The sequence below is a fragment of the Ailuropoda melanoleuca genome, chromosome 8, assembly GCF_002007445.2.
Source record: "Ailuropoda melanoleuca isolate Jingjing chromosome 8, ASM200744v2, whole genome shotgun sequence".
Lineage (NCBI taxonomy): Eukaryota > Metazoa > Chordata > Mammalia > Carnivora > Ursidae > Ailuropoda > Ailuropoda melanoleuca.
Window position 1 is genome coordinate 7,121,913 of NC_048225.1, and position 6,000 is coordinate 7,127,912.

Sequence of the window (6,000 nt, forward strand, 5' to 3'; positions counted from 1 at the left end):
AGCAAATTTCTAAAACTCAAAACAAATATAAAGCAAAATTGCAATATTAAAAACAAAAGTTTTACACTGAATTCAGATTCTCTTCTAAAAGAAATCTGTAAATTTAAAGGAAACACCTGATCTACACTGTTCCCAAGGTGGACAGAAAAACTCATACACCACCATTTGCATTGATTAATTTTAAATGCTAAAAGCTAAGAAAGCTAAATCCAGTCCAAGTTCTTCATTTTACACCTATGAAAACACCAAAAACTAATATAGTAAGTGTTTAAAAATGTAAAAGCAGATCATGTAAGTCACCTTTGCAGCAGGAAAGAAGCAAAGTTCCAAAATGACCTGAATTCTTGCAAATAATTCTACGCTTTATAGGTTTTGAAACACCGGACATTACAGTAGTTTACTTTCAAAACAGAATAAAATACTTATGTTTCTTAAATATCCCTTAAATTGGACAAAACTCTCTCATGCAGTCAATAAGGCTATATGGCAGTTCCATCATTAAGCTTCTAATTTTCAAGATACTCAAATCTCCCTTTTAGAAACTGGAATGCTTCCTGGCTCACAGTAGGGTCTCAGAAGTTTGTTGGAGATTTTGTTCGTGAATTAAGTTTATATATAATATTCATTTGACTTTTTCTGTTGATTACTGTCAAGGGCAATATTTTCATCTCATTTACATTATTATAAGACGACCAAACAACATATTAATAAGCAACACACTATAGGAGACAGCAAACATGAACATGGGGGAGAAAAAAAAAAACTCCTCCCAACTAGGTCTCCGAAGTTCAGGACTCTATCATCTCTATTCAAGACTCTTAGCAAATTAAATTTAAAGGCCAGCTAATCTGACACTTTTAATGGTTACTATAATTATCATACTGGTTGTTGATTAGATGAAAGTAACAAGCTCTTCAGGTATACATACACCAATTTTGCTTAATAACCAAACTAAGATTTTATAGTTTTTCTCTAAGCCTAAAGTCTACAAATGTCTTAAGTATCAGGAGTCCTGATAATGGCTGACAAAGTTTAATCCACCCCACACACTCGGTAAAAGCCAAACGATTCCAGATTCAATTAAGCATGGCTGAGATTTCCTGTATCCCCATTCTCCCTTTTATCAAGGGTCCCTCTGTTGCACTCACGTGCCCATATCATTCCATGCACTAGCCAGGATTTTTGGTTATAAACAACACCTATTCTGTTGACTTATTGAAAGGTTATTAGTTAATGTACAGAAACAATAGGAAGATTAAATAAAGAGGAAACAACACTCAGAACTCATATCACAGAAGACACTGCTTAGAACATTGATGCACTGAATATTACCTCCTGTTCCGACACACAAAAGCACTTAAGTAGTTAACACATTCTATAGTACAGCACATCTATATTCCCACTAAAGTGTGACTTTCTCATATCTTACTCACCAAATAAAAGAGTGTTTGACATAGAAGTATAAATGTACATATGTTATCTTAAAGTTGGCAAACTTTTTCCCTAAAGGGCCAGGTGAAGGGGCGCCTGGGTGGCTCAGTCAGTCAAGCATCTGCCTTTGGCTCAGCTCATGATCCCAGGGTCCTGGGATCAAGCCCCACACTGGGCTCCCTGCGCAACAGGGAGCCTGCTTTCTCCCTCTCCCTTTGCCAGTCGCCCTGCTGGTGCTCTCTTTCTGCTCTCTCTCAAATAAATAAATGAAATCTTTAAAAAGGAAGGGGAGGGCAGGTAAATAAACTTCTTAGGTTTTCCAAGGCCATATGGTCTCTGTTGCAACTACTCTGCTGCTGTAGCATGAAAGCAGCCATAGATAATATGTAAACAAATGTGCTGTGTTCAAATAAAACTTTATTTATAAAAACAAGGAACAGGCTACATTTGGCTCATGGGCCACAGTTTGTCAACCACTGCCTTCAAAGAATTTTAGCAGGAATCAATGCTTTTCATTTCATAATTTAAATAAATTTAGTTCCCAAGAAGATATAAACTCACATATTCATGCTAGATTATGTACAACAGATCAATCTTGGATGTGACTTTGGGTGGGGTAAGAAAGAATCCAAGACACTTGGTATATGAATAAGGAAAACAATCTAGTGGGAGCAGAGTCCTAAGAAAGGTCAATTCCATTACCCTTACCGGTGACTAGTTAGGTATGGAATATATCCCAATCCCAGACTATGAGACTAAGAAGACATCTGCTGGGGGACTTCCTGGAAAGGAGAGTCCTTCCCATTCCTTTGGTAACACTGTATGGATGGCATGCGAGTCCTGCTGCAGCCAGACTGTAACTAGAGGAAAACAGCCTTACTATGCAGCTAATGGGGAAGACCACAGAGCAGAGAATTATAAAGAGGAGTCCTTGATGTCATTATTGAGCCTCTGGACTTTATTATGTAAGATAATAAATTTCCTCATTATTTAAGCCAGGTTGAGAATTTTCTATTATTGAGGCCAAAGTACTTTATGTGACAGAAGTCCTTGAAAAAAGAAGATTGCTCACTTCACAATTTCCCTGCAGCCAGTCTTATTTAACTTCAACTTTCCACAAATAAAAGAAACATTTAAGGTCCTGAAAGCCCACAGAGACTACCTACAACTCAGAAAAAACTGTTTCAGTTACTGATACTGAAATTCATAACTTTATAAATTCTATAATCATGGGGAAAAAACCAAAACAATGTGCTACCTTCTTCTTTGATATTGTACCTAAGACATTCTTTCGACAAGATTTTTTTTTCTCCAAATCAGTGGTTGGAAAACTTCTGCAAAGGGCCTGAGAGTGACTACTTTAGGTTTTGCAAAATATATGGCCTCTGACATTATAGCTCACAAAAGCAGTCATATACAATATATAACCAAATGGGATTTCTGTGTTCAATAAAACTTCATTTACAAAATCAGGAAAGTAGGCCAGATTTGGCCTGCCAACTAGTTTGTTGACCTCTCCTCTAAATGGTTAACAGCAAAGAGAGTATCTTTCTCAAACAAATCAGCTTGACTAAAACTCAAAAATAGTTTATTTTCAACTTGACTAAAACTCAAAAATAGTTTATTTCAGATGTATATAAATTAGGTAGAAAAGTAACCTAGCATGTCTTGAGCATTCTACTCATCTACATTAGATTGCTTGATGTAAAAAAAAAAAAAAAGTCATTCCCTTATTTGTATATATAACCTCTGCAAAATGCAATTTAGATTTCTGTGATAGGGTAACTGATATATATTTCAATGGGAAAAAAAACAACATAAAACATAAGTATATGCAAATTTATAACATCTACCTATTAAGTAAAACTAAGTATTTTAAATTAGTAAATCTGCAAGGATTTCTATATATATACGGGTTATTCAAAGAAAAAACTCTATACAACTCGTAACCTGACTGAACCCTTCTTTTCCAGGAAGCTGAAACTAGAATTCAGTATTAAATGGAATGAGGAAAGAAGTAAATCATACGGACTATATTTCCTTCTCAAACAGTTCCCAATACAAAGACACATATCTTTAAAGGACCCCACTTTTCACTATCAATCATACGCCATACTCTAGGGAGAAAACAAAAAGTGAACTTCACCTTCACAAGCACATAAACGCACTTTTGAGATTATAGGAAATCCCATTGTGTGATTTCATTCAACTGATAAAAATCTGAGAAACATTAATGTTTAACACAGTAATAAACATCCTTTCAATGTTACAAAATAATCTTATTTTTATAGACTTTAAAATCATAAATATAAGATAAAAAGTGTCTGTTTATCCCTGCGTAAGTATTGGCATTTTTTGTACAGAAGGAAAGAAGTGCTAATATCAATTAATTACCTATGAAAAACATGAGTGGGAAAGAGGTGGGGGGGGGTTCTGGGGAGTGAAGAGGACTTTATTTTCCCTTTACATCTTTCTAGATTTTTAATGTTTGTCATAAAATGTATTACTCTTATAGTCTTTTAAAATGGTTTAAAAATATATGTTCAATATAAATTAATATTAAGAAATATACCAAGAACTAAAATGAGTAAGAAAGGCAGGATTCTGTGAAAGAGGCTAGAAACTGAGCAACAACCTGGGGTCAGACTGGCCACTTCTATCACGAAAGAGGCGAGCTTCACTGGCTGCAAAGGGAGTTAAGAGGGGAGTCAACAGCAATTCAACCCAGTTCCTCTGAATCCAGTACCCCAAAGGTAACACCAGGGTAGTTAGGAAGTGTCCACTAGCTTTTGGTCTGCTGGAGGCCCAACCCATACAAGACAGGGTGACTTCCCTGAGTTCCCAGATTCACAGAAGTAGCATAAAATTATATTAGCTTTACCCTATCAGGTATGCTCCACTGGCACAGCTCGGTCTCCACAATCTTCATAGGACACATTTTTTTTTAGGCTTGGGTCTTTGAGAAATAATGGTTAAAATGTGCCACTTTTAAATGGCCTAAGTTAAAATGTATTAGGTTAAAAATGGATGAAAAAACAAGATTCCCATCATCATTGTAGATTCTAATTAGACTATACACAAATTATATTAAAAGATTGAGAACTGAAATTAAAATAAAAATATATAAAGTTTCATTTCAACAACCTACCAAAGATAAAAATGAATAATAAAATCCAATTCTTCTCTTGGCAATGGTAAAACAATCAACAAGAAACCACCCTTATTCCCCTCCCTGAGACTACTGACAGTGAGAGAAGAGCAAAGTCTGTCATTTATTACCACCACAGGAAAAAGAATAATCAGTTTAAGTTCCAGTTAAGTAATGACAATGTCTAAAACAAAGGACAGACTCAACATACTTTACCCACACCAAAATTAATTATATTTTTTCTACAAATATTTGAGTCTCTCCTACACACTCTTCGATGTGTAGGGATACAGGAGTGAACGAAACAATGTATAATTCACAAGGGCAAGAATTTAACATTTCTAAATGCCATAATCAAATTTTGTCTCATTTAAATAAAACTGTAAAGAATTCCAACGCGTATCTGTTCATTCCTTAATAATAATATATCAACTGCCTACTAAGTTCCATCCTACATTAAAAAAGTGATTAAGCAAAGAAACAAAGTCGGTACAATCCTTTTTACGGCATTAATAGTAACTTCAAAAGGAGTATTCTGCATTTTGTCATATTTTTGTCATATTAGTCTGAAAGATAAAACACTGGTGAAAGCAATGGAATTCTGGAAATTAAAAAAAAGTGCAATCCTGAATATTAATCTCTTCTCAAATCTAATAATGCTGTTTTGGCAAATGGATTAGGCCATTATTTATTTACCCAGTCAAAAGAACAAGGCAATTATTCATTCAGGGCTCCGTCTGAAATATAAAAGAGTATTTAGTGTTCTAAAAAAATGTATGCTCCGTAAACAATAGATTGCAATGTGGATGTTTAAGTACTCCTTTATCAAATAAACCCTTATTATCGTAGACTTGTATATTAGCATCACGCCAGCCTTAGTGCCACAGGACTGATTAAAACGTCCTCTACACATTCTCAACTCTATTTTTAAATTTATCTCCGGTATAATTGACTTCACATTTCCAATCTCATTAATCACCACCACTCCTTGAGAGGGGGAAATAACCAAATATTGGGAACGGTTAAAGAATCCTCCCATACCTGTAAAGGAAGTGATGCGCCTTACTGAAACTGAAATAACGGAGCGCCCCTCTTTCGGAGTTAGCCCGGAAATGAAGTTGAGAAGCCTTCCCGGGAAGGGGGGCCGGTAAGGTCCTCAACTTGTGTGGTGGGCTCTGAGACACCACGCCGGGCTGCCCGCAGGCCCGGGCAAAGTTCCGGGGTTCGAGGCCGCCCGCAGCAGCAGCAGCAGCAGGTAGAGCGGGCTGGCGGGGAGCGGCGGGCCTGTCCTCGCGGGTGCGGTTGCCGGGAGTGGCTCCACGCCCCAAACCCCGTAATGCAACAGCCCTTTTGCCACTAGGGCGAACGCACGCTCTCTAGTAAACTGAACACCCTTACTTTCAAACTGCAGGCCGGGGGGG

The 6,000-nt window shown here is 36.7% G+C and overlaps 1 protein-coding gene and 1 long non-coding RNA gene across 4 annotated transcripts in view; one reads left to right on the top strand and one right to left on the bottom strand.

The window, feature by feature from the left end:
- Window positions 1-5,753, bottom strand: part of RDX (radixin) — a 57,607-nt gene extending 51,854 nt beyond the window's left edge. Inside the window, exon 1 of the mRNA XM_034665717.1 lies at window positions 5,621-5,753. The gene's annotated coding sequence lies outside the window, so the exon portion shown is untranslated. The remainder of the gene's footprint in view (window positions 1-5,620) is intronic.
- The window catches only part of LOC117803310, a 14,853-nt gene continuing 14,551 nt past the window's right edge, over window positions 5,699-6,000 (top strand). For all 3 annotated transcript variants that reach the window (XR_004626997.1, XR_004626998.1, XR_004626999.1), the window contains exon 1: window positions 5,699-5,834. This is a non-coding gene — a long non-coding RNA (uncharacterized LOC117803310). The remainder of the gene's footprint in view (window positions 5,835-6,000) is intronic.